We start from the raw sequence: 7,225 nt of genomic DNA, 5'->3' as shown, positions 1-7,225 counted from the left end.
CTCAACACCCACTTTCTTTAATAAAAAAGAAATAAAAGTCTTTAATCCAAAACCACATAGCTAGAAGTCTTAAGGACATATTTGAAGTCTAAAGAAAACATGGAAAATGCTCAAGAACTTACCTTTGAGCTATGGCACTTGGGGAGAAAGGATGGAGAAGAAAATGAGAGAGAAGAAGGTAAAGTGTAAAAGTTTAAAAAAATTAGCTTTTAGCCCCTAATCTCATGCCCAGACACTCCAAAATCCTAAAATATAAACTTTGTTTTCATAAAAGAGATAATTGCAATTTTGGTCTTTCCTAATTTGTCTAAAATATAAAAATTATTTTTATGGCCAATTGGGCCCAAATTACATCTAATTAAGCCCATATTTGGCCCAAAACTTCTTAATTGATTATTTTATTCATCTAAAACTCGATCAAGTCAACCCTAAACTCCTAACCTAAAATTTAAGGTGTTACAATTTTAGCAGTGACAACGGATACAATGAGAGGTTGAACTAGATCATCATAACTACCAAGAAGAGCACTGATAAGAATTTGATCCAGATGATTCCATTGCATATATTCAGGATTATCAATCTTTGCTACAACATCGGTAAACTAAAATGGGGGAGGCTATGAACCATCAATATAACCTATGAGCCTAAAATTGAGTGTGCCAAATAGGAAAGTAGGTAGACGTAAATTTGATTAGGAAGTTTGTCGGTACATTGTGTGCACAATATTGTTGGTGGTGAAAAATAGAGCCATTATAGGATATCTATTTGAAGAAAAGAAGAAGAGTGGAAATTTGAGTGAAGAAATTCTACTAGGCTCTGATTACCATATAAAGGATTTCTTTATTTGATAATTTTAACATTTACAAGTGATGGGTATATATAAGATTACAAAAAGATCTAATTTTACAAAGATAAGGAAAGTCAAATGTGTACACAAGGTAAGATTTGTACGAGGTATAATTGGAATGACTAATTAGATTGGATAATCTAATCTTTATCTTTGATATTCGAAAAATGAAATTTCAGAATGAAGTTTACTTATGAAGATGGAATTTCTTTTGGTGGCTAATAAAGATCAACTTCAGGCTCGTGTGATACGAGAAAAATACAAAAATAAATAATTTGTACCAGAATTCATTGAGCGTAGAGGATGCTCTCAGATTTGGAGTGGAATTAATCTAAGTTGGAGTGAAATCAGAAATGGAATAGTTCGGAACTTGGGTTATGGTTCTTCTGCTGACTTTTGGTTCGATAAGTGGTTGAGAGATGTTAACCCACTCTGCAATCTACCCACGTTGCAAAACTCTCATATTCCAACATGTATTAAAGTTTTGTGATATGGTAAATTCGAATGGGGAGTGGGATTGACATTCTATTCATTCGCTCATTCCTCCCTTAGTTCTTCTTCACTTTGAGGCGGTTAGACCATCACTTGCTCATGGAAGAGTTGATAATCCAGGATGGAAATGGGGTAATCATCGGTGGTTCACAACTAAAAGGGCATACACGAGAAGAGTGGATGAGGGAAACTTGGTGCTATCAAATCAGTGGGGAGTTTTGGCTAAGTATCGGGGCCTCTAATGCATGCTTATGTTAATTTGGCTCATAAACAAAGGGAAACTACTCTCAAATGAAGAAAGATTTTTTCGTCATTTGGCTACAGATGCGGGGTGTACCATTTGTGGAGACATGAACAAATCCAATGCATATATACTCGAGGATTATGCGACTACTTGAGCTACTTGGAGCATGTTAATTTCTCCATTAAGGTATCATGAATTCTTACAAACGGAAGTGGGGTAGCGGATTACATTGAAAATTACTTAGACTCGGTACTTTCAAAATGATGCGAGAGATTGGAATATCCTTTTTGGTTCACTTTTTTGGAGTCTTTGGATGCGGAGAAACCAAAGTTTGTTTGATTCGGAATACAAAGCTGATGGTATTGTGTTTCAATAAAGTTGTAGACTTCAAATAGAGGCAAGACATGTGCTTCATCTATGTGTTGCAGATTCGGAAATAGGCGCACAGCCGATCAATCACTTTCTTCCTTGGAAACCCCCGCCAAACAGATGGGTTAAGCTCAACACGAACGGTACGGTCCATGCAAACCGACAACATGTTAAAGACAAAGCTCAAAAGTGTATGATGTAACAAAGGAACCGCTAGTTGTCGGTCCTCTAGTTTTATCTCTTTATTATTTAAAAAAATCAATATTTTTATAAAAGATGAAAGATTTATTAAATAAAAATAGAAACTCAAATATAAAAACAAAAAATTAAGATGATGGAAAGAAAGGAAGGAAAAAAAATTAAATGAACGAAAACATAATAAAGGAAAAATATTAGTGATAATCGTTTGGCCAACGACCGATGATGTTATTGTCGAAACGATTTTTTTCTTAAAGATAAAAAAAGTGAGATTTTGAAAACCACATTAATTCTTAATTTACCTATTTCAACTGATGTTTAATTTAAAAACAAATGCGATTTAAAAACCTCTCGTTTCGAAAAATTTTAGATTTCCTTTACGATCGCAAAAAATACGGTTCAAAGAGTAATCTTTGATTAGGGTGTGATTGGGCACCCAAAAATATTTGTTATTTTAAATAAAAATTAATTTTAATTAAAACAACAAGTTAAGGTCTGCGTTACCAAAATCCGAGTTTGAGAGTCGGTTACGTGCGGGGAAGGATTAGCACCTCCACAGCGCCCTAAAACGGTACCTAGTCGATTAATTAATGTCTTTGCAATGAACTTTACAAATTTTAATTTAATTTGATTTTTTATCCCATAAAACAAAGATGTAAATTTAAAAACATTCAAAAGCACTCAAATGAATTAAATTAAAATTACCAAGTCATTTTAGAAAGATAAAGAATGTTCGATTATTTACAAATATCGAAACCATATCTTAAAAGCTATAACAACTTTTTCTCGATAAATTTAAATAAACGAACATTTCCTTTTCTTTCGTTCCCAAATTTTAGGTGACGAATCAATTTTTGGTTTCACTTTCGGGATACACTTTTAACTTAAAATGGTCATAACGACCCTCTAATCAGTTAAGACAGGCCGCTCAAGACAATTTTAAATTAAAAGGATATTACCCTTAGTCCGATTATGTAATAGGTCGAGTTATGCCCGTGAGGGTATCATGCAAATTATGCAAAAAGTGGATGTCATGCCAAAATTAATTAAACTAAATTAAAAATATAATACAACGTGACATACAAAAAATTATATATGTATATTTTAATTAAAAATCAATGCATATTAACATATTATGTACACATGTGACCTCAATATAAAAATAAAAAACATAACATGCCAAACTATACATTTAAAAAGTGTATATATACATAAATGTAATGATTAAATTTAAATATAAGTAAAATTAAATTTATAAATCAAAAATAAATCAGTGACCTAAATATAAAATACTAAAATTACAGGGTCTGATATAAAATTTATCTTATTCGGTTTAAACTAAAATAAAATGAAAAATAACATAAATGACACTAGACATTTAAAACAACTAAGAAAATTTAAACAAATGAGAGACTGTTTTAGAAAAACACATAAATCTAGAAGGCCTAAAAATAATTTATCCCTAAAGTTATGGTGACTAAGAGTTAATTTACCCCAACAATTTTGATATAAAACCTAATTATATGCTTAATCCTAGGCTAATTCACGCTGGAACCCCCAAAACACTTACCCCTCCGCAGCTTCACTCTCCACTTTCCTTTTCAACTCTCTCCCTCACGCTTATCTTTTCAATGGAAACCAGGGGCCAAAATCCATGGCCACCTCTGCTTCATTCTTTGACAAACCTCGCAGAGAGCCTCCATTCGCAGGTAAGTCTAATTGTCCATTTTTATTTTCTTTAAAACCGAACACACATGCGTTATAAAAAATGAAGATGTAAGCCTTAAAGAATGGATTTTTCCTTGCTTGATAAAATACGGATCTTTGTTATGCATCGTGGTTACCTTTTTTATTCAAATGGTTGCCCCATAATATTTTTAATGGATTTTAAAAAAAAATTCCTTTGTAGTTTTTCGATTCACTCTCTGGCTATTCACTCTAAAAAATCGACCCCTTTGATCTATGCCTAAAATCAGGACTCCAAAACACATGCACGACCTGGTACTAACTCCAAACTCCTAAAAATCTACAGTTACCTTCTCGGACCGATGAAACTGGCGAAGCTGTCTATTCTCCATGACAAAAATTTGATTTAAAGGTAAATAACATACTCTATTTTTTCATTTCTCATTTGTTTCGAAATAAACACATACACACTGTCAACACACTAGAAATCAAGAAGGTACGAGAAATACCTCAAAAGAATCTCTATTGCCTTCGAAGAAGATGGGAAAGTCCTGTTACACAGCCTTTGTTTTGAATGCTTCGTTGTGTAAAAAAACGAATGGGAAAACAATTTTTTTTTTGCTTTTTCTCACAATGGTCTCCGGTTCCTCTTTCTTTTTTCTCTGTGTAATCTTTCTTTTTTCTCTGTGTAATCTATTATGTTTTCTGTAATTTTTGTGTTCCCTTTTTTTTTTTCTTTCTGGTCGCCCCCCTCTTTGTCTCTGTTTCTGGTGGTTAAATCAAAATTAAAAACCCCCACTCTCTACAAACTGCTCCCTCAATTGTTTTAATTAACTGCCGATAACTTACCAGTTATAATACATGGCTGAAAATCCTTTTTTCTCTGATTGCAGTACATCAAAGCAGTTGCATGGTTAGACAGCTCCAACCAACCAATCCATTGGTTCGAGCTTGCTCTGACTTGGCCCGGATAAATCGAGCATCTACAGTTACCATCAAAAGCAAACAAAGGAAAATTCTTAGTGCTCTAAAGAAATATATATATATATATGGTTATTGATATAATTTGAAGATGCAAGTCAGATTTAAAAAAATGAAACTGGAGAATATATGTTGTAAAAATAATAATTCTTTGCCCAAATAAAAATGTCACAGATGATATTATTTATTAAAAATTTTAAACTTTGACCTTAAATTTTTGTTGTTGATAAATTTAGAGTACATAAAAGAAAAAAACCTCAATTATTTGACAATAGACTCTCATTTCCCTAGCATATGCAATGCTCGAATTTGAGAACTCAAATAATAACAATAAACTTTTTAACCACTAAGATCGTTTAATTATTTTAATATTTTATTTAATTAAATTTTATAACTAATATTTTTAAAATCTACTTTATTTATAGATTTTGAAATATATTTTTATTTTTATCAATAATATACTTATCATAATAAAAAATTAAAATTTTAAAAGAAATTAACTACTAAAATTTAAAATTTGACAAATTTATTAAGATAAAAAAAGTAATAAAGAAAATATAAAATAGAAATTAAAATATAAACTCAAACATTAAGGTATCAATTGTATAAATTAGAAAATTCGATATCATTAATGCTATTATGTTTTTTTAATAGTTTGGATAATTATAAGGTAATATATATTCATAATATTTTTATAAATTATTGATAATATATATACCATGTAAATATAATTACTCAAACTCATAACAACAACAAAAAAACAATACTACTAATGGATTTCGATAATGTTATTATGTTAAAACTTGATCAATGAATGTGAACTTAATTTCGAATTGACTTAATACACCTAGGTGTCTTAACAACAACAACAAAACCTTATTCTCATATACAATGGGGTAAGGGGGAGTTAAGGTGTCTTAACTATTATTTAAATTGACTTTCTGGTGTCTACATAATTTTTCATTAAAAATAATTGTCTAATATTTACTTTGTTACCCTTTTAGATGTCTACTATTAAAAAACTTGTTAAATGACACATGTCACGTTCAGATTTTTTTTAAATAATATTTTTAAATAATTTTATTTTTAAAAAATAAAAAATATAAATGTGACACATTTAACTTGACATTTTTTAACTGCAGGCTCTTAAAAATATAATAAAAACATTAAATACCTATTGTTAATAAAAAATTAAACACAAAAAATTAATTTAAAATATAATTTATAAGCACCTAAAAATGTAAGCCTTTAGAATCCTACCATGAAGTTTTTTATTCTTACGAGGAAAGTGTTATCCGTTAATACTATATATCCTATCAGTCTATCACCAAAAGAAATTTCATTGAGATTACCATGGAATTGTTTACAGTAAAATTCACTCAGAAAAATTCAACATTAGTTATTAGGGGTGTATTAGTTCGGTTCGGTTTTCAGTAAAATATGAATCAAATCATATTTTACGGGTTTTTAAAAATGGGAACTGAAATTGAATGACATAAAAAATCAAGTTTTTCAATTCGGGTTGGTTCGGTTCGGTTTGGGTTATTTGGTTGTTTACTATTTTTTAAACTCAACCTCAAAAAAAAGTCAAAATTAAAGCTTAAATTGAATACAGATATATAAATTTAAATTTATAAAAAAATATTTTTAGTTTTAATATTTTATTTTTTAAAATTTGTATTATAATAAATTCAATGTGAATGTGTTTTAGATACTTAGTTTATTTATTTATTTTAATTCGGTTTAATTTTTTTCAAACGGTTTCCACATAAAAAAATTGAAATTGCAAATTTAAAAAACCTAATTAAACCGAATCGAATAATTTGATTCGAATCGATTTTTTTTATTTTCTTAATTTCGTTCCTCAACCCTATTAGTTATGAAAAGAAATTTCATTGTTATTCTTCAAAGGATAAAGTAGACTAGTAGTTCCTAAATTATTTCTTGCATATTGTTTTGGTCTATTAACTTCCAAAAAAAATGTAGAATAATTATTAAATTTATTAAACTATTATAACATGATGACTAGGACATTACATGCCCGCATTAAAGAAATGACGTGACACATTATCTCAATGATTAATATTTTATATTTTCTTTTAATTATATTAAACTTTCATTTTTGATATTTTTTAATATTTTTAAATAAACATTTTGAAAATAAAAAATCTAAAAATTTAAAAAAATATATGTCATTAAGTGGATGACTTGACACGTTGCTCAATGTTTAATATCTTATTTTCACAATTTATAATTAAAATTTTATATTTGATATTTTTTAATATTTTTAAACAATAATTGAACTTTTTTAAAAAACGAAATTTTAAATTTTCGTAATTATAGTTTTCTGGTTACTGATAGGGGAGAATTTTCAGCTCAATCATAAATTTCCATCCAAAGAAAACAAA

General features: G+C 29.1%; 1 long non-coding RNA gene across 2 annotated transcripts; it reads left to right on the top strand.

Annotated features, from left to right (window-relative positions):
* The first annotated feature begins 3,712 nt into the window (after positions 1 to 3,712).
* On the top strand, positions 3,713 to 4,836 carry LOC120130231. Of its 2 annotated transcripts, none has more exons than XR_005516813.1 (3): positions 3,713 to 3,859; positions 4,183 to 4,248; positions 4,730 to 4,836. It is a non-coding gene; the product is annotated as an uncharacterized LOC120130231 (long non-coding RNA). The 2 variants fall into 2 exon arrangements; XR_005516812.1 differs by having other exon boundaries at positions 4,127 to 4,248.
* The last annotated feature ends 2,389 nt before the right edge of the window (positions 4,837 to 7,225 follow it).

This window comes from Hibiscus syriacus, unplaced genomic scaffold, assembly GCF_006381635.1.
Source record: "Hibiscus syriacus cultivar Baekdansim isolate YM2019G1 unplaced genomic scaffold, ASM638163v2 tig00110528_pilon, whole genome shotgun sequence".
NCBI classification, from domain to species: Eukaryota; Viridiplantae; Streptophyta; class Magnoliopsida; order Malvales; family Malvaceae; genus Hibiscus; species Hibiscus syriacus.
This window is presented reverse-complemented; position numbering and strand designations above follow the sequence as displayed.